At 40.9% G+C, this 26,524-nt stretch overlaps 1 long non-coding RNA gene across 1 annotated transcript; it reads right to left on the reverse strand.

Moving 5' to 3' along the window:
* Positions 1-2,769: 2,769 nt before the first annotated feature.
* On the reverse strand, positions 2,770-25,520 carry LOC149119935 (uncharacterized). The gene is made up of 3 exons (XR_016227424.1): positions 25,286-25,520; positions 24,668-24,800; positions 2,770-2,887 (listed from the first exon to the last, which is right to left on the reverse strand). It is a non-coding gene; the product is annotated as an uncharacterized LOC149119935 (long non-coding RNA).
* Between the last annotated feature and the right edge of the window lie 1,004 nt (positions 25,521-26,524).

Here is a 26,524-nt window from a genome sequence, read left to right on the forward strand (position 1 = left end):
GTAAGGTTTCTTTACCTCCCTGTAGACTCTGCTCTCCAGAGGTGAACAGGGTCCTCTAAACCCACTTGCTGCACACACAAACACCTGAGTGTTGTATTCTCCCACAGGTGTTGGAGACTGATATGGTGTTCTGATTTATATTTACATAATGGCTAGTGACATCAGGCATATTCACATGTTTTGACCATTTACATATCTTCTGAGAAATGTCTATTCAGATCCTTGCCTGTTTCTTCACTGTATTTTTTGGAGTTTTTCCAATTCATGTAAATGTTCTGGAAATCTGTAAACATTCAGAGTTTTAATTTTTCCTGCCATCTGTTCATTGTATCTACACTCTGATGTTTACTTTGTTGTGAAGAAGTATCTTAGTTGGATATACTCAAATGTCTCTGTTTTTATTTTTGTGACTATTGCTATTGGAATCTTACCCAAAAGCTATTGTGTGTTGACAATATTTAGAGTTTCCCTATGTTTACTTGGGTTTGGGTCTTATGATTACATTTTAATTCACTGTGAGTTCACTTTCACATAGTGTAAGAGATGTTGGAGTCTCTTTTCAGGCTTCTACATATGGCTAATCAAGTTCCTCTGCACCACTTGTGAAAGAGATTCTTCTTTCTCCAGTTCATTTTAGTTCCTTTGGTAAATATGAGTTGCTGGTAGAAATTTGGGTTTATTTCTATGCTACCAAGTCTTTTCCATTGAACTATGTGTCTGTTATTATATCAGTGCTAACACTTCTTCTTTTTTTTTTGCAGTATATTTATTTGAAAGGCAGAGTTACAGAGAGGTAGAGGCAGAGAGAGAGAGAGGTCTTCCATCCACTGGTTTACTCCCCAAATGGCCACAATGGCCGGAGCTCTGTTGATCTGAATCCAAGTGTCAGGAGCTTCTTCCAGGTCTCTATGCAGGTGCAGGGGCCCAAACACTTTGGCCATTTTCTACTTTTTTCTCAGGCTATACCAGAGAGGGGTATAAGAAGTGGAGCAGCTGGGAAACATACTGGCACCCATATGAGATGCCGGCACTGCAGACGGTGCCTTTACCTGCTTTGTCATAGTGCTGACCCCTGTAATATGTCTTAAAATATGGTGTGATGTCTCCAGCTTTTTTTTGCTTTATAATATTGCTTTAGATGTTAAGCATCTCTCATGTTTCTATGTGAATTTTAGCATCATTTTTTCTAGCTCTGAGAAGAACATCGTTGGTATGTTGATTGGAATTGCATTGAATTTGCAAATTGCTTTTGGTAGTATGGATATTTTGGTATTATTCTTCCCATTCACAAACATAAGTTTTCTGTGAGACTGTCAAAAAGCCTTGACAAAAATTGGACTTTATTACACAAAAATTCATCACTTTTTGGGATCATTTAAATCCATAATTTTGCACTAATATTTGATAAATAATTAAAGACTTTGAGCATTTTAGTAGGAGAAATTAAAATATTTATCAATTTATTCAAATATTGTTTAGATGTGATATTCAAATATTGTTTAGAGCCATTGTCTGTATTCCCTCTAAATTAGGATCTTTTTGCTTTTTGCCTGTTAAACTTGTCCCTTGATTCAACAACCCTTTTTAATGTAATGTAAACTGAAAATGTCATTTCATAAGCTAAAAAAAATGACAAAGAAGGAAAAAGAAGGGAGGGAGGTTGAGTATATAATTATGTTCTCCGAATTTTTTCTATAAAACATATTGAATCATTTAAAAGCTAATTAAAATTAAACTCAAAATTGGACCATTATGACCAATATTTAAAACAAGTGATTAAAAACTGTAGATGTCTTCAATTTTGATTATCATTCTTCTTTAGAATATCTGAAAGAAATCCGGTTTCTCACTTTAAAATATACCAGTGTGTTAGAATTCAGTATTAAATGACTTTGTTTAAAAGTGTTATTTAATCTATTGCTTTAAGTAGTAATACTATGGCCATTGTAAAACAAAATCCTTATCATTTTTCATAAAGCAGAAAGGGCCTTTAAAACATCATCACTAAAAATATTAAGAGACCTAAAATATAACATTCTTAAAACCCAAGTGATACCATTCAAAATTTTCAAATATGCAGGGATAGTTCGTGTCAAGTAACTAAATAATTGTTAAGTGTATATATGGAATAGCTTCTATAAATTCTTTTGGCAAGGGCTGGCACTGTGGCATAGTGGGTGAGGCTGCCACCTGCAGTGCTGGTATTCCATAGGGGCATCAGTTCAAGACCTGGCTGCTCCACTTCCTATCCAGCTCTCTGCTAGGGCCTGGGAAAGCATTATAAAATGGTGCAAGTCCTTGGGCCCCTGCACCTGCATAGGAGACCAGGAAGAGGCTCCTGGCTCCTGCCTTCCAGTCAGCACAGCTCCAGCCATGGAGGCCAACTGTGGAGTGAACCAGTGAATGGAAGACCACTCTCTCTGCCTGTCCTTCTCTCTCTGTGTAATTCTGACTTTCAAATAATATAAATAAATCTTTAAAAAATTCTTTTGGCAAATAGATGAAGCTACTTGTTATACATTTCAAATAAATAGCAAACATACTAGAAAAATATATTGAATAAAATTTAAGCAACTCATAGCTATACACAGAAATTTCTCACCATAACAACATAGCAACCACTAAATTTCCAAATTCAATTTTCCACAACTTAGAATCTTTAACTCCAGAAGGAGTACAAAATTGACAGAACAGTGGCCTATGTATCAGGATACCTAATGCTAATATAGAATTATCCCTGCTACAACTTACCCATGTGGCCTTGAAGAATTCACTTTACTTCTCTGGGCTTGGCATTTAGCATCCTCATGTGATAAAGGAGGCTTGGATAAGATCAGTTGTACTCTATCTTGAGACTTCAATGATCTCTCAGTTTCCAAACAGGCACCTTAAGGGAAAGTAAACCTTTAGATCAAAGCTTACATTTTTAAATATAAATATATTTTAAACTGTTTCTACAACTAGTACAAAACAACACATTCAAATGTGTACCCTGCCACTTTTCAATATTTGGGAATAATTAATGCATCATTTTAGAGCATTGTCTTGAGGCCAGTGCTGTGGTGTAGCTAGTAAAGCCACTGCATGCAGTGGGGGCATCCCATATGGAGGCCGGTTCAAGTCCAGGCTGCTCCACTTTCCATTCAGCTGTCTGCTATAGCCTGGGAGAGCAGTAGGAAGTTGGCCCAAGTCCTTGGGCCCCTGAATCTGCATGGGAGACCCTGAAGAGGTCCTGGCTCCTGGTTTCAGATTGGCATATCTCTGACCTTTTAGGCCATCTGGGGAGTGAACCAGCAGATGGAGGACCTCTCTCTCTCTCTCTCTTCCTCTTGTTCAATATCTGTGTAACTCTGACTTCCAAATAAATAAATAAATAAATCTTTTAAAAAATCAAAAGAATATTGTCTGGCACACAGTGAACCACTAAGTACAAGATATTATTAGTAATATTAGATTGAAATATTGAAATAAACTAGGCAATAAGCCTTAAGATGCAAATTAATACCAAGAAATATAATCTCAAATTTCTGTGTTCAACAAGGTAGTCTCTTTTCACTACTAACTTTATACTGAATAAGATATTTTGATATTTTGTTAAGAGTAAATTTATCAGGGGCCAGCGCCGTGGCTCACTTGGTTAATTCTCCACCTGTGGTGCTGGTATCCTTTATGGGCAAAGTGTTCTAGTCCTGGTTGCTCCTCTTTCAGTCCAGCTTTCTGCTATGGCCCGGGAAGGCAGTGGAGGATGGCCCAAGTGCTTGGGCCCTGCACCCGGATGGGAGACCAGGAGAAAGCACCTGACTCCTGGCTTTGGATGGGCACAGCTCCAACTGTGGCAGCCATTTGGGGACTGAACCAATGGAAGGAAGACCTTTCTGATTTCTCACTGTATATAACTCTACCTGTCAAATAAAAAAAAATATTAGTTTTTCATAAAAACTGCAGTATTGAAAAAGTTCTAAAATCCCTCTAATTCTAAATCTCTGTGACTGCTAACTCATTAGCACATATTGCATTCCTTACATCTGGGTAATCATGACAATTCACTTTTAAATGATTAACAGATCTGCTGTTATATATAAATACATGCTTTTCCGAAAATCATACAATAAGCAGGCTACATACTTTACTTCAAGTAAAACTGCCATATCCAGTCCTACAATTGTAAATAAGACAGTTTCAATTGTTCAGCATTATCAATTATAAATTCCAATCGTGTAGCAATACTCATAAGAATTTAGGGGGCCGATGATGTGGAGTAGCAAGTAGAGCTGTGGCTTGCAGTGCTGACATTCCAATTGGGTGCCAGTTCAAGTCCTGGCTACTCAAATTACTATCCATCTTTTTAGGCAAGTAAGACTTACTATCCAGCAGTAGAGGATGGCCCAGGCCCTTGGGCTCCTGCACCTGCATAGGAGACCCAAAAGAAGCTGCTGGCTCCTGGCTTTGGATTGGCAGAGCTCCAGCCATTGTGGCCAAATGGGGAGTGAACCAGCGGTTGGAAGACTGCTCTCTCTCTCTCCTTCTCTGTGTAACTCTGATTTTCAAGTAAAATAAATGAATCTTTTTTAAAAAGGATGAAATAAAAAGGAAGATGAAGATTACAAAATTGTTTAATTTTTTTAATAAATATAAATTTCCAAAGTACAGCTTTTGGATTACAGTGGCTTCCCCTCCCCCAAAACATCCCTCCCACCCATAATCCTCCTATTTCCTGCTTCCTCTCCCATCCCAGAAGATTACAAAATTGTATGAAGGACATTTGTACAGTAAACAAATATACTGATTTCCAATGCAATATTTGAATACTTGAAGCAGGAAGGCTAAGTACTTCTTTGCCAAAATAACATGTTTTCTCCAGTGTAAAACCCATTTGCCATCCCAATACACAAAGGGATTTGGGGCAAGAAGGAAAAAAGAAGTCCACACATGCAGAAATTTTAAGCAAAACGAAATAGAGAATGTATTTAGTTTCATGTAAATCACATGAGAATTAATAGTATTCTACCAATTTGCAACAAATATTTTTAACTTTAATGAATGAATGAATTTTCAGTTACATAGCAGAAAGCTTCTACCCTCTCCCATAAAACTGAAAGAGAAATTTTTTAAAAGTAAAAACTGATGAAAGAATTCTGCAATACATGTTAATGTTAAGTAGCCCAGCAGAGTGTATTTAGAAATACAAACACACACACAGAAAATAAATACATTAAAATCTTACTGAATAGTCCAGTAATAGTTCAGGATCCAATATGTGTGCAAAAGATTCTGGATTTCCCAGTCACTTTGTATAGGAAATGATGTGCTTTGCTATGTAGCATGTACCTTTAGATTCCTGAACACCTCCACTTTGCTTCTTACCCTGAGTCCCAGCAAATACAGGAACACAGCTGTTGAGTCATTCATTTTCTGGATTTGGGAATATCAAAGAATTAATGAGTATAGAAAGTTGTACAGCAAAGACCAAGAATATCCAAGGGAGGTCAGGAAAATCAATTGAACAAGTCAAAATACTATGAATGTATACTGAATGCTCTGTTTTTCATATGTCTTACTTACCTAAAAAGACATGAGGGCTATTGCTCTCTCTCTTAATACAACTAAGGAGAAGATATCACCAATGCTCAAGAAAAATGAATACACAGCAGAGCTAATACAAAATCCCAAAATTCCAAAATAGAAAAACTGGATATGCACTCCTTACACACACCCTGAAATGGCAATGAAGTAGAACAAATCTAAAATTAGAAAAAATTCTTTTTTTAAAAGATTTATTTATTTATTTTAAAGTCAGAATTACACAGAGAGAGGCAGAGAAGAGAGAGGGGTCTTCCATCCACTGGTTCACTCCCCAGTTGGCTGCAATGGCCAGAGTTGTGCCAATCCAAAGCCAGGAGCAAGGAGCTTCTTCCAGGTCTCCCACATGGGTGCAGGGGCCCAGGACTTGGGCCATCTTCTACTGCTTTCCCAGGCTATAGCAGAGATCTGGATCCATATGAGATGCCAGCACTGCAAGTGGTGGCTCTACCCACTATGCCACACCACTGGCCCCGAAAATTCTTGTCAAATTAAGAACATTTAACCTTTGTTTTAGAGTGCATTATTAAAATATCTAAACTGGGGGAATACATAATTTCTTTCTTTAGAAATCAGAAGAGAAAAAGAACACTTCAAGCCTACTGTGACACCACACAGAAGGAATGGAGAATCATGATCTCAATTAGCCTAGGGACAGAATAAAAGGGAGGGAAATAGGAACAACAGAATTAAGATGAATAAGCTTTGACAGCTGAGGGAATCTGAATGTAAAGAAAAGGCATGCAGTTAACTGAAACAATAGAGATAAGTCTGAGAGGAAAAAACATTGTTAAGTCATATTAATGGGGCCAGAGCTGTGACTTAGTAAAGTAAAAAAAAATGTAAAATTTGTTTTTAAATTATATAATTAAAAAAGATTAAAAAAAGATGTTCAATCTTAAGTCTCTACAGCATAAGATATACATCAATTTTCCCAGGTTCTATTTGCATTTATTAACAAAGTTTCATGGGTATAATCACTAAAGTGGCTCCAATAAGTCTTTTTATAAAAATTATTTTTTATTTTGACAGGCAGAGTGGACAGTGAGAGAGACAGAGAGAAAGGTCTTCCTTTTTCTGTTGGTTTACCCCCTAGTGACCGCTGCCACCAGTGTGCTGCGGCTGGCACATGGTGCTGATCCAAAGCCAGGAGCCAAGTGCTTCCTCCTGGTCTCCCATGCAGGTACGGGGCCCAAGCACTTTGGCCATCCTCCATTGCACACCTGGGCCATAGCAGAGAGCTGGACTGGAAGAGGAGCAACTGGGACAGAATCTGGCTCTCCCAGCAGGACTAGAACTCGGTGTGCCTGCACCGCAGGTGGAGGATTAGCCTATTGAGCCATGGCACCTGTCTCCAATAAGTCTTAACCTGGGATGCAACTAAATTTAACAAGGATACTCAATAGGAATTTTAGAAGAATTCCAAAATATGTATCAGAATAAAAATAAATACTTTACTTGGTACATCTCATTTTAACTATACTATTGTCTAAATTTCCAAATGTCAGATGTACTAAAAAAATCCCCAAAGCAGCAGAGTTGGTCCGACATGATGAGGAATAAAATAAAGAAAATGAGAATTCGCAGATCCCAGATTAAAATAACCAAGAAGGCCCAATAAAAGAAAACTCAATGTCTTCATACACTAACATTTATTACCTCAGATTTATTTAACAAAAAGGTGATTATTCCAGCTACATCCCATTAGGTAGCCCAATTTTACCTGCTAAATCCATTTAAAAAAAGCATCTCATGATATATTACTAAAATCATATTGCTATATGCCATCCACCATGTCCACTGTACCTTATACCTAATGTTAACAGATCTGATGAAAATCAGTAGATAAATGATGTGTCTTAACCAAGTGTGGGAAATGTCTTTTGTTCAACGTTTTTCCAAAAACCCCTCAGTCTCAGTTTGCCTTCACATTGAAAAGACACTTCTGAGGTTTACTAATCAGTCCAGCTTCTTTGGGCCTCCCTCCAATGAAAGGGGCTAAAATCCATCAAAATAAACTCTAGGCACTGTCCTTGTGCTCCCAGTGACTTTTTCACTCTAGGGGCTCACAAACCTTCTAAATTCTTTAGATCACCTGTGATGTCCATTAGTTCTCAAAGACTATGATGCAAGTAATTTCCCCTCTTGGAACCTTGTTATTAACTGTGCTGTATGAGAAATGAAGTCTCCTACACACCTTGTGCTTACGATTCTCCAAACCATGTTGCCTGCTAGGACTTTGGCCATGAATATAGGATAGCAATACCTGAACATGATTACTGAGATCTCCTTAATAAAGGATAGACTGGGGCCAGCACTGTGGTGCAGTGGTGTAATCCTTTACCTGCAGTGCTGGCACCCCATATGAGCACCAGTTCTAGTCCCCATTTCTCCTTTTCCCATCCAGCTCTCTGCAATAGCCTGGGAAAGCAGTAGAAGCTGTTCCAAGTGCTTTGGTCCCTGCCAAAATGTGGGAGACCTGGAAGCTCCTAGCTCAGATTGGCCCAGCTGCAGACATTGCAGTCATTAGGGGAGTAAATGAGCATATGGAAGACCTTTCTCTCTGTCTCTTCCTCTCACTGTCTGTAAGTACACCTGTCAAATATGTAAATAAATTCTCTATATATATATTTACATTTATTTATATATATTTATGTATATAAATATATTCATATATAAAATATATTATGCTTTATCATATAATATATTATATAATAATTATAAAGAGATAATATTATATAATTTATTATAACTATTATATATATTATACATATATATATATTATTGAGATGACTTCAATAGCCAGAGTGTGGCCAGGTTGAAGCCAGGAGCTCCTCCTCCAATGTGTGTGGCAGCAACCCAGGCACTTGGACCATCTTTCACTGCTTTTTCAATCCATTGGTATGGAGCTGGATCAGAAATAATTATATATTTATATATAAATAAATTCATATATAATATGTATATATAATTATATATTATATATTTATGATAATTATATGTAATTCTATATTATGTATAGAAATATATAATATATATTATAATATATAAATATATATATGATGGATCAAAATGCGGCATTCTCCATTTGGCAGAAGAGACAGGCTCCAATATCTACTGTCTATGTCAGTATGTCAGTATAATGCAGGAGGTAACCCCTCTACCAAATAAGAAAAGCTATTTCAGTTCAGCTGGACATCATTCTGCTGACTGTTGACCTTATTACTGTTAGTTTGGATGCTTTCATTGGTTGCAATCCAGAGACCCAATTTTCCCATAGATATAAACATCAGCAAACATGAAAATTTGGTAAGAAAAGCTTAAACTGAGAGTTATGATTAATAACTATTTTAACAAAATTTCTCAGAACCCATCTAATCCAAACCTTGGACAATTGGGAGCTGTTGTACTTGGCCCACCCATAATTGAAATGGATTCTAAATCCTTCAACTGCAAGGAGAGTATCATAGACATTAAAGCTCCAAACGGATCCAGTTCCCTGCTAATGTGTCTGGAAAAGCAGCACAGGGTGACTCAAATATTGGGGCTCCTGCACCCATGTGAGAGACCTGGAAGAAGCCCCTGGCTCCTGATATCAGTCTGGCCTAGCCACAGTCATTGCAGCCATTTGAGGAGTGAACAAACCAGGAGGAAGATCCATCTCTCCCACTCTCTCTTTCTAGTGCTGCCTTTCAAATTCATAAATAGACCTTTAAGAAAGTCGATCACTTCAATAAATTTGTCATTGCTCAGTCATGATGACTTTTACTACCTTAAATTCTTTTTCAAAAGATTTATTTATTGGAAAGGCAGAAAGAGGAGCTGGTGGTTGTGGTGCAGTGGACAAATCCGCAATCTGTTACATTGGCATCCTGTATGTGCACCAGTTCAAGTACCAGCTATTCCATTTCTGATCCAGCTCCTTACCAATGGACTGAAAAAGCAGGGAAAGTTGGCCCAAGTGCTGGGATGCTGCCACGCACATCGGAGGAAAAGCTCCTGGCTTCAACCTGGCCACACTCTGGCTATTAAAGTCATCTCAAAAATGAATTAGGTGGTGGAAGATTTCTGTCTCTCCCTCTCTCTGTAACTCTTTCAAATAAGTAATTAAATATTTTAATATGATAAAAAAGGCAGAGAGACACAGAGACAAAGAGAGAAGGAAAGAGAAGCAGAGAGATATCCCATCTGCTGGTTCACTTTCTATATGGCTACAACTGTGCAAGACCAGGTTTCAAGTCCCCATTGAGGTTACAGTTCTCCAAATTAGATGACAAGAAATAAAGAATTTGAGCTATTATCCATTTCTTCCCAGGGATATTAACATGAAACTGATTTGGAAGTGGAGTACCCAAAACTCAGATTAGCACTGCAATATATGATGCGGGCATCTGTTGTGATGGTTAACAAATTGGAAAACCTAGAGGAAAAATCAACAGATTCCTGGACATACACAATATACCAAAATTGAGTCATGAAGACACATAGAAAAGCTAAACAAATCAAAAACCAAGACAGAGATTGGATGAGTAATAAAGACCCTCCCAAGAAAGAAAAGTCCAGGATCAGACAGCCTCACTATTGAATTCTACAAGTCTTTTAAAGAACTAATGCTTCTCAAACTATTCAACACAATTGAAAGAGAGACAATCCTCTCAAACTCCTTCTATTAATCTGACAATGACTCATTCTATCATTTATTTATACATAATGTTGAGAAAATCAGAAGTATTTGTTAGGACTTCTGCTAAAATGCACTAGATTTATAATTTTTAAATACATCTTTCCTAGATGTAATGCAGTCCTTTGCTACTTTAGAGTATCAGAAATTTAAAATGTTGGACTGGTGCTGTGGTGGAGCAGGTTAACACCCTGGCCTGAAGCTCCAGCATCCCATATGGGGGCCAGTTCAATACTCAGCTGCTCCACTTCTGATCCTGCTCTCTGCTATGGCCTGGCAAAGTAGTAGAAGATGGCCCAAGTCCTTGGGCCCCTGTACCGATCTGGGAGACCTGGAACTAGCTCCTGGCTCCTGGCTTCGGATCAGCACAGCTCTGACAGTTGCAATCAATTAGGGAGTGAACATCAGATGGAAGACCTCTCTCTTTCTCTCTGGCTCTCCTCTCTGTCTGTAACTCGACTTGTAAATAAATAAATAAATAAATCTTTAAAACAATTAAGAAATTTAAAAAGGGAAAGGTTTTTAAAAAATGTATTTATTTATTGTGAGGCAGAGTGACAGATATAGAGAGGAAGAGAAAGAGAGGTCTGCTATCCACTGGTTCACCCCTAAATGGCCAGAATGGCTGGAGCTGGGCCAATCTGAAGCCAGGTGCCAGAAGCCAGGAGTCAGCAGCTTCCTCCAGGTCTCTCACATGGGTGCAGGGGCCCAAGCACTCAGGGCATATTCCACAGCTTTCCTAGGCCATTAGCAAAGAGCTGGATTGGAAGTGCAGGAGCAGGGACTCAAACTGGTGCCCATGTGGGATGCTGGTGCTGCAGGTGGATGCTTAATCTACTATGCCACAGGGTGGGCCCAGGGAAAGGTTTTAGGAAGACATCTTTCATGTAGACTAGGCTGCAATATTGCAAGGTAAGGTTTAGCTTTTATTTCCACACATCAGTTTTCATCTTTTAGCAACTATAAATACTGAATATCATACATATAGACATAAATATAGGTAACTGCAGATTTTGTTGTCATTCTTTCTAATTCTCTTTTAATGTCTGCTAATAGGCCATCTTATGGATTATTATATTGATGTTACCTGTACACAACCATCAGGCATTTCCACTGTTGAATTTGTTTATGTGTACAGGTAGTTTTGTTTGTGTGTACATGAATGCACATTTGATGGAGATAGCACTGACAGTAGTAATGTGAGAAATCCTAATGCTGATTTCAAACTTTCTATCCTCCGCAGAGATGGCTGTCATTGAAGTAGACCACAGGGCCCCTTTGCTGTTGTGGACTGAAATGTGCCTCCCTAAAACTCAAACACTGAAGTGCTAACCACCAACATAACTCTACCTGAAGAAAGTGCTTTTAAGCAGATCAAATGATAGATGTGTCTGTCACATCAGAGAAGGGCTTCTGGAAAAATCGAGCCTATTAGCACCTTGATCTAATATTTTCAAGCTCTACAACTCTGAGAAGTAAAATTCCCTGATTTAAATCATATTCTCTGTGGTATTTTCTTAGCAAATTAATATATCCTCATTTCTGCTAGCATTTTCTGCTGTCATCTAGAAGGTCCTCGTGATTAGCAGAGAAATATAGAAAGTAAAAACTATGATTTTAGATTACCAAGTATCTACTAACATAAAAAAGATATCCCAGAAGCAACCCACTACCATCCTCCAGGACCCAGAAAAAAAAAAAAAAAACAGGAATGAGTCAAGTTGTGGGGCAGTAGAAAAGTGAATAATGAAAGATCACAGCAGAAGTAAATAAGGAAGGGTTTGATGCTGTGGTGTAGTAGGTTAATGCCTTGTCCTGCTGTGCATGCATCCCATATGTTGTTGCTAGAAGACCAGGTTCTCCACTTCCAATCCAGCTCCCTACTAATGCACCTGGGAAATTGGTGGAAGATGGACCATGTTCTTGGGTACTGGCACCCACATGAGAGACTTGGAAGAAGCATCTGGCCTTTCAAATAAAGAAATCTTAAAAAAAATAGAAGCAGTGTTAGCACTGTTGGAAAAACAGACACATAGTTCAATGGAAAAAATAGGCAGCTGAAATAAACTGACTTTTCTACAGCCAACCCCTATTTAATAAAGGAAAGAAAACAAACAGGAGAAAGAAGAATCCCCTTAGCAAATGGTTTAAAGGAAAGTGATTATCCATATGTAGAAGCCTGAAAAGATACCCCAACACCTCATACACTATGTAAAAGCAACTCAAGGTTAATTAAAAGTCTAAATATAAAACCAAAACCTTGAGAGCTTGTTTTGAGGTTCTAGCAGGGGAGTGCAGCTACTCGTATACCCTTGACCGAAGACCGGTCCTCCTCTAGCGGGGAAGGTCGTCCTCTTCGACCCAGCACGCAGCTTCGGGAGGGACGCACATGGAGTGGTGAGGGAGGAAGGGGACACCCGCCTAGCCAGCCAGATCAGCCGAAGCAACCCTGGCGATCAATGGGGTGACAGATGTCGCAGCCAGATCGCCCTCACATCCTGAGTTCACGCCGGAGCTGAGGAAAGGAAGCAATGCCGTCGGATCTGGCTGCTCTGCGGGAGTCTGAGGAACAACTCACACCAGGTGGCCGCCGTTCTGTCGTCATGGGTAAAGGAGACCCCAACAAGCCGAGGGGCAAAATGTCCTCCTATGCCTTCTTCGTGCAGACGTGCCGGGAAGAGCACAAGAAGAAACACCCTGACTCTTCGGTCAATTTCGCAGAATTCTCTAAGAAATGCTCGGAGAGATGGAAGACCATGTCTGCAAAGGAAAAGTCCAAGTTTGAAGATATGGCAAAAAGTGATAAAGCTCGTTATGACAGGGAGATGAAAAATTACGTTCCTCCCAAGGGTGATAAGAAGGGAAAGAAAAAGGATCCCAATGCTCCTAAAAGACCACCATCTGCCTTCTTTCTCTTTTGCTCTGAACATTGCCCAAAGATCAAAAGTGAACACCCTGGCCTGTCCATTGGGGACACTGCAAAAAAATTGGGTGAGATGTGGTCTGAACACTCAGCCAAAGATAAACAACCATATGAACAGAAAGCAGCTAAGCTAAAGGAGAAATATGAAAAGGATATTGCTGCATACCGTGCCAAGGGCAAAAGTGAAGCGGGAAAGAAGGGCCCTGGTAGGCCCACAGGCTCAAAGAAGAAGAATGAACCTGAAGATGTGGAGGAAGAAGAGGAAGAAGAAGAAGAAGATGATGAGGAAGAGGATGAAGATGAAGAATAAATGGCTATCCTGTAATGATGAGTGTGGAGTGTGCGTGTGTGCTCAGGCAGTTGTTTTGCTAAGAATGTGAATTCAAGTGCAGCTCAATATTAGCTTCAGTATAAAAAAACTGTACAGATTTTTGTATAGCGGATAAGATTCTTTGTAGAGAAAATACTTTTTTAAAAAAATGCAGGTTGTAGCTTTTTGAGGGGCTACTACATACAGTTAGATTTTAAAGCTTCTGATGTTGAATGTTCCTAAATATTTAATGGTTTCTTTAATTTCTTGACTTGTGTATGGTAGCACAGCAAAGTTGTAGGAATTAGTATCATTTGTAAATTTGGATTTTTTGTTAGGATGTTGCATTCTGTGTTGTTTTTTTAAAAAAATTTTGTAATAAAATTATGTATGTTAAAAAAAAAAACCAAAACCTAAGTAAACATATGAGAAACTGTAAAACATTAGCAGAGACAACAGTTTGCGTAAGATTCCAAAAGCACAAGTAACAAAAATAAAATATACAAATTTGAGCATATCAAATTAAGATACATCTTCACAACAAAGTAATCAACAGAGTGAAGATACAATGGACGGAATGGCAGGAAACATTGAAAACTCTGACTATGACAAAAGATTGATAGCCAGAACATACATATATAGAACTGGAAAAACTCCAAACAAGAAGCAAAATGTACACGTAAGAAATGGGCAATGATCAGAATAGATGTTTCTCAGAAGAAGAAATCTCAATTGTCAAGACATAGATGAACATGCCCAATATCACTAGCCATTAGGGAAATGTAAATCAAAACCAATAGCAGACTCCATCTGTGGGAGAAGACAATGCTTGGGTTTTCATTTGTGCAACAAGTGGGTTTAGAGGACCCTGTTCACCATTAGAGGGCAGAGTCTACATGGAAGTAAGGAAACCTTAATATTTCCTAATGGGCTTGTTGAATTCTTGACTAGTGCCTATTACCTTTGCCACAACCTTTCCAGTCTCACTACTTTCCTTCTTCTTCCTCTTCTCTATAGCTTGCAAAAACAGTATATCTTCTATATACGGAGGATACTTTTGTTTTGTTTTATTCCTTCTGTCTCATGATGTTCCTCTAAGAAATCACAACCCTCCAAATATTCATTCATTTATGCAGTCTGCAGTTTTCATGGGCTACTACATGGCAAAGTACTAGGTTAAAGGAAAGGTATAGGTCAGGAACTGAGCAAAGTTCACAATTATGTAGTATTATCTGGGGAAATGAACCTGATGGAAGACATCTCTCTCTCTCTCTCTCTCTCTCTCTCTCTCTCTGTCTCTCCTTCTCTCTCTGTGTAGCTCTGATTTTCAAATAAATAAAGAAATCTTTAAAAACTAACTAAATAAATATACTAATAACCTGGTGGCAACACCTTTCTATCAGAACATGTGAAGCACTCAAACACAGTTTGTCCCAGAAAGTCAGCCATAGTTTTCAAGGGCACATCTTCTACTCCATTTGTGGACATCTCTGTGTGGAGTAAGGGGCACTTATTTCTTCCCCTCTTCTTTCTTACCACTCTCACAGTTATAACTTCTATTGATGCTTCCACAGAGCAGTCTTTATGAAATTGTAGAACTAATATCCTCCCATTTCAAAAATGTCATGGGTTTAACCACAGAACCCAAAATAAGACAAATAACTGGCCTTCTTAATTACACAGTGTGGAAAGTAAGATTCTCAGTGGATCACTGGGTAACTGTAAAGTACTGGGCAGAGAAAAAGATGTTACTTATCTGTATTTATGATGTTGTAATTCTCCACTTTATGCAAACTCAGATTAAAAGGGCTCCAGTTAGTGGGCAACACTGTTGCATAGTGGGTAAAGCTACTGCCTGCAGTGTCAGCATCCTATATGGGTGCCGGTTGGGATCCTGGCTGCTGCACTTCCCATCCAGCTCTCTGCTGTGGCCTGGGAAAACAGTAGAAGATGGCCCAAATCCCTCATCTCCTGCACCCACCTATGAGACCTGGACAAAGCTCCTGTCTTCTGGTTTTGGATCCAAACAGCTCCAGCCATTGATTTCTGTTTCTACCACTCTGTAACTCTGCCTTTCAAATAAATAAATAATTATTTTAAAAAACAGCTTCATCCCAGAAGAAGCTCCTGGCTTCAGACTGGCACAGCTCCAGCTGTTGCTGCCAATTGGGGAGTGAACCATCGGACAGAAGACGTCTCTCTTTCTTTCTCTCTCTCTCCTCTCTCTGTGTAACTCTTTCAAATGAATAAATAAATCTTTTAAAAAGTAGCTCCAGTTATTGAAAACACAGTAGACTTGCATTAATTTTAGTTCCCTTCTTATTTTGCAAAGGGATCAGTGGCAGGTCAAAACAGTTGATAGCCTTGCTAACAGGAGAAGAAATAGCTGAAGACAGAAAATGAAAAGCAGCCAAATACATCATCAAAGAAAGAGAAGTGGACCCCATCCAACACAAACCTTTAAAAGTGGATGCTCACAATTAACGAGTGAAACAGCTGCCCACTGAAATCTTATCTAGGGAGGGAAGATGTCCTAAGTTCTGCTTCTGTAAACTCCAGTCATAAATCTATCCTAATAAATCTGTCCCCGACATCTCTTTTACAAACATACTGGACCCACTGACCATTGGAAATGTGGACCTAAGTCATGAAGGCTGCCATTTAAACCCACCAATGCTGTAACAGCTAAGAAACTTGAATTTGATGCTCAATTCTCAGGAAATCATTCCAGCTGAGCCTAGGGCCATTAATAGAAACTCCTTGGATCCTCCACTGTCTCTGTGCCTGTTTGAAAGAAGGGAGTTTTCCCACCCCAGGTTTCTGGAACAGCTTCAAATTCCACATTGGAAAAATCTGATAATTAATATGAGAGGGATCAATGCACACTTCACACTGCTCCCCACCAGGAAGATGAGGTGCAGGATGAGGGCAGTGGGGCAGATCCTAGTCAGATCCTCCTGCCCACCCCTCTGCTGCCCCAGGCTCCCTGCTGAAGGCCACCCAGCCCCACCCTGCAGGAACCAGCCCAGGAAACATCAAGAGGCCTGGCCAGACTGCATTCTGAGACCACCCACAGTGGGAACCCAGCTTATTTAACTGTGGAGAGATGGAGTCTTTCTGCCTTCCTTCCCTGCATGTGCATGTTCCCAGAATGCTGCCCCCTCTCTCCTGTAACCACTAAATAAAGCACATTAGGGACAGTTTGGGTGAGGTCCTGCAGGAGAGATTCCAGGCACTGGGAGCCTGGGAAGTGGAGGTGGGAGACAGAACAGCCCGGGTCCCAGTCCTGACCTCGGGGGAAGCTGCCATGATCTATGGCTCCCTGGCACCCACCCTTCTCCCACACGTGTCCCCGCCCCTTCCTGCATGCCAAACCTGCAGCAGAAAGTCCCTGGAGCAGGTACCCTTTCTTCTGGACACACAGGGAGTGATTCGGGGAGTGGCGGGAAGAGACTCCCTGGTAAGTGGGACCCACAGGTGGAGGATGAAGAGGGAAGATGCAGCAGGAGGCAGGCTCGGGGTGAGCACTTGGAAACTCCCTGGGATCGCACGTGCAGAGCAGGAGATGCAGTAAATGACAGAGAAGGAGAAACACAGCCCCCAGGGCTGACCCTGATCAGGGAATGAACTCCCTCTGTTCAGGCCCCAGGGAATGGCAGCAGCATGCGCATGTGCACAGGCATTCAGAAGGCATAATACATCCCAGCTCCTGGGAACTCTGGGAAATGGAGTACAGGCCGCAGCATCCCTAGAGACACCAGCTGACCCTCCCAAAGGCTGTAGTCAGGGGTGGGTGCCCACAACCAGAGGGCCTTTGCTTTTATTCAGTCCCTCCTTCCTTTCCTTCCCCCCACCAAAATCTCAGGGATCAGTTGCTTTCTTCCTTTCCTGAATCAAATCTGAAAGAATGACACTCACTGCTGCTAACTGACCCCAAATCCTGGCTCCCTCATAACCTCTGTCTCTTCCAGAAAAATCTTATTTACTACTTTGGCCCTAGAAATCATAAATGACTATGATAGAATTTAGCTTTTAACAGAGGTGTAGAAGGCATGGTTTAATATCCAGTTTTGAGAATACAATTTTCATTTGTGTTTTATTGATGTTTATAGTTCTTTTAAGATTTATTGATTTATTTGGAAGTCAGAGTTACAGAGAAGGAGAGCCAGAGACAGAGAGAGAGAGAGAGGTTTACCATCTGCTGGTTCACTCCCCAATTGGCAGCAGCAGCACAGCACCGACCCCTTATAGTTCTTTTCAAATCATTTTAAACTGTCTTTTTATTCATCTAGTACAGAGACAGAAGAATGGACACAGAGCTAACATAGCTGTGTATTCAAAGAGACAGGTTAAGGGTTTAAATGCCTTATATCATAGCATTTATACCTTAGATTAATTCTGGGGACAGTATTATCTGGAGTTTACAAAATAGAAACTGAATGGAAAGAGCTTAGAAAAGCATGGTGTTTTTTAATATCATAAAAAAGTCTAAATTAAAGGCCAATCAAGGGGCCAGCACTGTGGCATAGCATGTAAAGCATTGACCTTCCATATGGGTGGAGGTTGAACCCGGCTACTCTTCATTTGATCCAACTCTCTGCTATGGCCAGGGAAAGCGGTGGAAGATGGCCCAAGTCCTTGGGCAGCTGCATCTGTGTGGGAGACCCAGAAGAAGCTCCTGGCTGCTGGCATTGGAGCTGTACAGCTCCAGCCATTGTGACCAATTGGTGAGTGAACCAAAAGATGGAAGATGCTTCTCTCTCTCTCTCTCTCTCTCTCTCCCCTTCCTCTCTGTGTAACTGTGACTTTCAAATAAATAAATAACTGTTTTTTAGAATGTCAATCAATATATAATACTAGCTTAAAGATATTTCTTTTGTCTTGTGTCTCAGTTTTTAAAATCTGATTTATCAAAGAGAAAAAATGTGAGAGAGATGAAGAGTACCTACAAAAATAATTTACTGTAATTATTTACTGTAATAATTTACTGTAATGATGTACTGTAATTTACTGTAATAATTTACTGTAAACAACCACATAGGATTATAACTTGTCTAGAAAACAAAGGAGATTCAAAGTTGCTATTTTTCATGGTTATTTGTTCTTATTTTTAATATCAAGATAGTATATAAATATTATGCACTCCTAGGTATTTGTGTGTTGTTTGATATGTTTTATTTTTTAATCAGAAATTCAAAGAGATAACTGGGTAACATGGAGTTCTGTGTTTCTGATTACTTCTCTCAATTAGAGATCATGGGATTAGAGTTAGTGCTAGATTAAGAATGCTTCAATCTTTATCCACTGACTTCACACCAGCATTTACTATGTTAAACAATATTCTTTGGGTAGATGGCTCTTTCTTGTCAGACTGTAAACTTCATGCGGTCTAGAAACATATTTGCTTTGACACTAAAACTCAGCATCTTGACAGTCAGTCTTTTAGTTGAATAAATACATGATATACAAAATAAATATTTCTGCCCCTCAAGAACTGCCTAAGAGAGAAGAAAATAGAAATCAATTTGATGACTCTCAGTATTAGGTGAATATATAATTTGTCATTCTGACATAAGCCTTGTCATAAAAAGGGCATATGAATAACCACACAGAGTTGAAGTGTATGAACACCTAGGGCCAAGTGGATTAAAAGTTCAGCCTAGCTATGTAAGGCATTCCACGTCAACAGGAGAGGAAGGAGGAAGAGGGGAGGGAGTGTAGGTGGGAAGGTGGTTACGGTGGGAAGAATCACCATGCTCATTACTTAGCAGCAAAGAGAGAATCTGTGATCATTTGTTGCTTAAGAAAGGGTGATAGGCATTATTTAATTATAATGCAGGCATCAGTGTTCTTCTGTCTCTGAAATAGGAAGTCTATAACTCAGAATTCCTTGCTGTTTCATCAAAAACAATTCAAAACAAAAACCTAATTAAGCATAAGTGGAAGTTGTGCGTTAGAAGTCTATTCTAATTTCTAGGAGGTTCAGGGGTTGGAAAATTCATCTAAAATCTTGCTGAAAAATGTCCCACACATTTTCCATGAACACTAACCTTAAGCATAAGCTTTTTTTTTAAAAAAAGATTTATTTATTTGAAAGTCAGAATTACAGAGAGAGGAGAGGCAGAGAGAGAGAGAGAGAGAATCGTCCATCTGCTGGTTTACTCCCCAATTGGATGCAATGGCCAGAGCTGAGCTGATCCAAAGCCAGGAGCTAGGAGCTTCTTCCAGGTCTCCCATGTGGGTTCAGGGGTCCAAGGACATGGGCCATTTTCTACTGCTTTCTCAGGCCACAGCACACCTGGATTGGAAGTGGAGCAGGCTGGACTCCAACCGGCGACCATATGGGATGCTGGCACTGCAGGAGGCAGCCTTACCTGCTATACCACAGCACCAGCCCCCATAAGCCCTATCTTCTGCAGAACCAGCACCCCAGACACCAGCCACCACATGGCATCCCATGGCACATTCAACCCTGGCAATGTTCTGCATCTCTTGCTCCTCTCCACTTTCACTGGAAGAATCTGCAACTCCTTGTTTTCATGCAAGTAATTCTGATTCAGATGATGACCCTGACACAATTGGCTGGCAAGTGCCATGGCATGTGTCCACGGCCTAGCTAAATGCAAAGCTGGAATATTTCACTGCCATGGTGAGACACGGACTCCATCTAATGAAGTAGGGGATTTTTCAGGGAGTCTAGAGAATCAAATATGACAAAATGACAAATCTTAACCAAAGAGTGCCGTGGTACAGATGAAGAGAACCCAAAATGTATTTTTCTATCTTTTCTTTTCTGAGTTAAGTGCCTAAAAACAAAGCCAATGAGGGTTAAACAGACCCATTCTGAAAATTCCTTAACATCTTCATTTTCATCCAAATTAATATATTACTTGAAGGAAATAAATTTTACATAAATGAAAATGCAGCACCACAGACAATTGTACAGAACATAGCCCCTCAGTTAGCTTCAAACCATCTGGGTCCATTAATGTGTTCTTCCAGAACCCAAGCTGCAGTACAATAGAACCACAGCCTCTGACATTCCTCCTCCACCCTGATGGATCTTGGGTTTTCCTCCCACCTCCCCTCTCCTGTGAATACATCAGTAGCAGGATAAATGGAATCCAAAGATACGATGATATTATTTAACATGGAATAAACATAGTGTTTTAGTCAGTACAATCCTCAATACTACACTAATAATTCCGAGTTCACTGACTATGAAACTAAGTATATGAAATCTATTCCTAAGTAATCACACCATCGAGAGCTGAATGTAGACTTTCAGAGGGAAAGAAACAGAGAATTGTGTAGAGATGTGTATCTCTATAATAGAGATTTACCACTGTACTTTATAGACAGTACACCATGTTTGTATTTTCTTGTTTTTTTTTTTTTCAGTCTGGAATAGTTTATTACATCCAGCTTTTCACTTTGGAAATTTTATAATTAGACACTAATATACAACAAATTTTGAATCCTTACAGACAATATAGAGCACCCTAGGCCCTCCCAAGGGCAGAAAACAGACCAAGAGCTCATAGACTAGCTGCAACTGCAAGAAGCAGATGAAGATATCATCAGAAAGATACATATTCCTGCAGTGTGGCTGCTGAGCAGTTCTGCCCTTATGGATCTCATCTCTGTTTCAGATCATTAAAGAAAGTTACATGCTTTCTGACATTTCTAAAGATTTCAATAATGAGAATCTAATATATGTTCACTATGCTAAGAGCTTCAGAACAGCCCAAAGATGTGGGCCATCTATTGCTTTCCCAGGCCATAGCAGAGAGCTGGATCAGAAGAGGAGCAGCTGGGACTAGAACCGGAGCCCATATGGGATGCTGGCACTTCAGGCCAGTGCTTTAACCTGCTGTGCCACAGCACTGGCCACAACGTAGCATTTCTAATAGAAGAGATGGTTAAGTCATTAACTCCTCTAAAATACAAGTTAAGTATTAGTTTTGAAACTCTGATTCATTCATGAGAAAAACAAAAGGTTAATTTTCACTCTTTGCTTCTGGGTATGTAAATTTTCTTCTAAGAAATTAATCATGACTTTTACATCTCAGACCCTATTATGAGTAAGTAGAGAATATTGTGGGGTCATACGCTCATTCTATCAAAGGAACATTTCTCCAATTAAAGAAAACATTATGGGCATCCCATATGGGCACTGGTTTGAGTCCTTGCTGCTCCACTTCTGATCTAGCTCCTGGCTATGTCCTGGGAAAGCAGTAGAAAATGTCCCAAGTGCTTGGGCCCATGCACATGCATGGGAGAACTTGAAGCTCTTAGCTCCTGGTTTCAGATCAGCGCAGCTCCAGCCATTGCAAGAAGCTAGGGAGTAAACCATCAGGGGAAGACCTCTCTCTCTCTCTCTCTCTCTCTCTCTCTCTCTCTCTCTTGTGTGTGTGTGGGTGTTTGTAACTCTTTCAAATAAATAAACAAATCTTTAAAAAAAAAAGCCAGGGGTCAGGGAAATTTCATCCAGGTCTCTCGCTTGGGTGCAAGACTCAAGGATTTCTACCATATTCTACTGCTTTCCCAGTATGTTTTCAGAGACCTGCATCAGAAGTAGAACATGCAATGGTGCCCATAGAGGATGCTAGTGCTGCAGGTGTTGCTATAACCCATTTTGCCACAGTGCTGGCCCCGTAACAATTTTTAATTCCTAGGAATTAACAGGGAAGAAAGAAGTATGGCAGGATACCTTTTTTAAAAAAAATATTTTATTCATTTGAAAAAGTTATATGGAGAGGTAGAGAGTGAGCTGATCAGAAGCCAGGAGCCAGGAGCTTTTTCTGGGTCTCCACATGAGCAAAAGGGCCCAAGGACTTGGGCCATCCTCTACTGTTTTCCCAGGTGCATTAGCAGGAGGCTGGACTGGAAGTGGAGCAGCTGGGACTCTACCAGCACTCATATGGGATGCCTGTATTTCAGGCCAGGGCTTTAACCTGATGTGCCACAGTGCTGGCTCCAACAGGTGACCTTTTACGCTCAATAATCTCTTCTTGGTATTGGCAGCAGTTTGTAATTTTTTGTTTATTTGCCTTCTTCTTAATCTATATTTTTAAAAAAATTAGAAAAAGTTCCAGCACCCTGAGAACCTCCATCACAAGGGCATACAATCAGATGTTTGTCCAGAAAAGGGTGGTGTAGATGCAATGTGGAAAATGCAACGTGAGTTGATTCATCTTTCTCAGGCTGTGGTTTCCATGGGCAACTTTTACAACCAACTGCCTTATTTGTTCCTCTTCCACAGAGTGGAAAACACGTTAAGTCATCCTATTTAGCCAAAAGCCAGTGGCAGCACTTCAATATGTCATCAATCCAGGGCCAGCATTGTGGCACAAAGGAGTAAGTTGCCAACTGCAACAGCAGCATGCCTTATGGCACTGCTTTGAGACTCACCTCCTTCACTTCTCGTCCAGCTCTTTGCTTGGGAAAGCAGCAAAGATTGCCCAAGAGTTTGGGTTCCTGCACCCCCATGGGGGACTGGGGCAGACTTCCAGGGTCCTGGCTTCGGCCTGGCTCACCCCAGCTATTGTGGCCATCTGGAAGTGAGCCAGCAGATGAAAGATAGATCTCTCTCTCTCTCTCTCTCCTTCCTTTTACCTAAACATACATTACATACATAAATGAAGATGCATCAATGTAGCAACTTTTTGTGGAAAAGTTTCTGATTATTGCAGGTACTGTCTCAATGCATAAAAATATCAGACACAAAAATTATAAACTGATTTATATTTATATTTCTCAACCACATACTTTTCAGAAAAAATTGTCTGCCACTCAGCATCAGGTATCAGTCTGAAAGCATTCATTAAAAAATCAAGTAATTTAACTAAACACAAAAACCTCTAGTATAGGCTGCATATAAACCAGTGGCTTCCATGGGTATACACAGATTGATTTTTGTTAATTTACAGGGATCACTGCACTTCCCTGGCACGGAGCTGTCTGAAGAGTTTAAACACTGATGGGTGTGGCATTATTTCTGATATTTGCTTATTATCCAGAGTGCATTTATTCAATATCTATCATGAACTCCACACTCTATATATAAATCTATTTCAAATATGTTGATATTTAATGGTACTTACACACTTAAAAACTGAGCTAATCCTCCTAACTTCTCTCTGGAATAGCTATGCCTTTGACATTGCCTTTTTTCACACATATGGAAATGCATAATATGCTTCTGTATGGTACTTCAGAATTTATAAAAGGCTTTTCAGGTAAAATTTACATAACATCATGTGAAAGTGGCCAAAGGACACAGTCTTCTCATTACAGAGGGGAGAGGTATGAAGTCACTCTCTGAACAGTTACTCAGATTCTGTCAATCAGATTCAGAACCTTATTAGGTATCAGATACACATCTAGATTTTTTCCCTACTGTCTCTTTGTCAGAATTCCCAGCTTATGAGTGAACTTCAGTCTGAATGAATGCTAATATTCAAGGTTCTAAGTGAAAAAATTACTGAGGTTTGTATTGGTGAGGAAAGCATGTATCTAAATGTTACTTGTATTTAATAATAAGTATTGAATCATGAAACTGAATATAAGATTATGCAAATTTTTAAGATGAAGAGCATATATTTAAAACCACATTCTTACATTTTGCAAATGTGTTGAAACAGCTTACTGGAGCATGTGTTTGGCATAGTGGTAAAGCCTTCCACATCGCAGTCAGAATGCTCAGGGCTCAAGCCCTAGCCCTGCTTCTGCTTCTGGCTTCCTGCTAACAGAACCCTGGGAGGCAGCAGCTGATGGCTCAAGTACTTGAGTCCCTGCCACCTGTGTGGGAGACCCACACTGAGTTCCTGGCTTCAGCCTGACCCAGCTCTGGTTGGTGCAGACATTTGAGGAATGAGCAATAAATGGAAGGGCTCTCTCTGCCTTGCAAATAAACAAAAATAAATATACAGACATTTACTTAAGGTGTCTTGCTCACTTTTAAATGATTTCCCTTTTCACAGTAAAATGCCTAACTGTCCTCTTTAGTAACAATGCATGTTTTGCTCTCCATGTCCACTCCTGAGCTCCAAGTACTGGCAGCTCACCCTAGCATGCTGACTGGTTCCAATGTTCAAGTACTCATCTCCCATTCTCTTTTGGTGGGTCTACCGGAAAGAAAGGAGAGTATCTACAGTAGTTAATATCTTACTGTTGCTCTTGCTGTCCACCTGCGGGCCTGAAGGATGATCAGCTGAATACACACTGTGATGTTCTGGACGTAGTTTCCAAACTTCAGTCACTTTGCAGTGGAGGGACTCTGTCCTCGTCAATCACCTGAAAGCCTGCAGGAGTAGGGAGAAGCTGTGTTTGAAGAATTCACAAATACAGTGCATTGAAGCCAACCACTACCATCCCCACCACACCCCTACTTCAGGGTTCTGGCAAATCCCAAACCAGGAGTTTGGGACCAGCAGTGGTTCAGGAGGTGACCTCAACTCCTTACTCTGAACAGCTCCAAAGTGCCTGGTGCACCCAGCGGGAGCTCAGCGCCTCGACCTCCCGCCCTCCTGCCCTTGCCACCAGGACGCCCAGCTCCCAGAGCCTCCAGGAGGCCTGCAGCAGACCCGCAGGTCCAGGCACACTGGGTTGTGCATCCAGAGCAAACCCAAAATACAGGCCCAGCTCAAGTGTCACCTCCCCACAAAGTCTCTGTATCCTACTCACTCCCGGAAGGCTGCGGGCCAGCACTCAGAACTGGGAGTCGCGGCATTTGGGGTTCACCCATGCTCCCATGAAGGAAGAAGCCCCTGTGGGAACCCCGCTCCACCTGTGGGCAGGGCTGGGGAAGGAGGGCCGAGTAAGCCTCCACCCTAGGACTGCAGCCTGGGAAAGTCCAGGGCCCCAGCGCCCTTGCCGGGCATGGGGTCTCACTAAGTGTGCTCTGAGCCAGGGCCTCAGCCATCAGCAGCTCTCTTGCTTCCAGAATCTGCTGCAGGACAGCTCAGGCTCCGCCCAGCGGGGAACCTCGGGCCAATCCTTCCTGCCCTGGGGCAGGACCAGTGCTGCCAGACCCGCCCCATGTAGACTGGCTATAAAGGCAGTGGTCATTGTTGGGCAGCTGGTAGTTGCCACCTCTCCCGCTGGCCCTGCTGGCTGAGGCTTGCAGCACGTGCTGCGCTTGGGGAAGTAATGAAGGCCAACTCTCAGCAGGAAAACCAAGTGCGCGGTGCTGATTTACTCACTGACACAGCATCTGTGTGGTCTGCATGGGCAGACAGGGGGAAGGGTTTCGTAGGAGGGCGCTGTTGGCACACTGGGCCACATGCAGCTGCCTGCTATAGGCATCCAGGGCAGCAGAGTCCTGCAGGGTCCCTAGAGTCCTGGCCATGCTGTGCCTTCCATCATCCACCCTCCTGCACTGATGCTGGGGGAAGTGCTTCTGCGGTTGATATCTCATTTGAATCCATGGTCATTTTCTCATGATGGGATGATCTCACACAGTGACAATGATGGGACAAATCACTGTTCTGCAGCATCTTCCTACCAGGAGCATTGCAGGTAGACAGGGGGCCACGGGTGACCAATGGCACCTCCTGTGCATGGTCTTTGGCCCATCCAGGACCGAAGGTGGAAAGGAAAGGAGAGGAGCTGGCTCAAGGCAGTTCTGCTGTGGGTTCCATCAGGTGCAAAATGTCTCCCGATTGTGGTTAACCTTGCAGGGAAATTGTCTCCTTTTGTGGGCCAGAGACAGCATCTGCTTTATTAGCTGTGCAGTGTATTGATAATTAAAATTTGGGCAGTCCTATCTTTAGTCCTCACAGCGTAGTTACATTCTGAGGAACTGATGAAACTGCTCAGTACTTCGGGGCTGAGTGTAATATTAGGTGGGTAAGCCTGTTGTTGGCTTTTCGTTTATAGCTATTGGGTGACTTTATTTGGTAAAAATGCATTCAGGCTCAGTAGTGTATTCAAGGATGACCACTTAGTGAATTGTCTTTTTTTTAAGAATAAGAGTATTGAAGACTGGGTTGAGCTACCTATGGCAAAACTCCACCATTCCTGGGAA

The sequence above is a fragment of the Oryctolagus cuniculus genome, chromosome 21 (assembly GCF_051225735.1).
Source record: "Oryctolagus cuniculus isolate XC-2025 breed Fujian yellow rabbit chromosome 21, ASM5122573v1, whole genome shotgun sequence".
In the NCBI taxonomy this organism is placed as follows: domain Eukaryota; kingdom Metazoa; phylum Chordata; class Mammalia; order Lagomorpha; family Leporidae; genus Oryctolagus; species Oryctolagus cuniculus.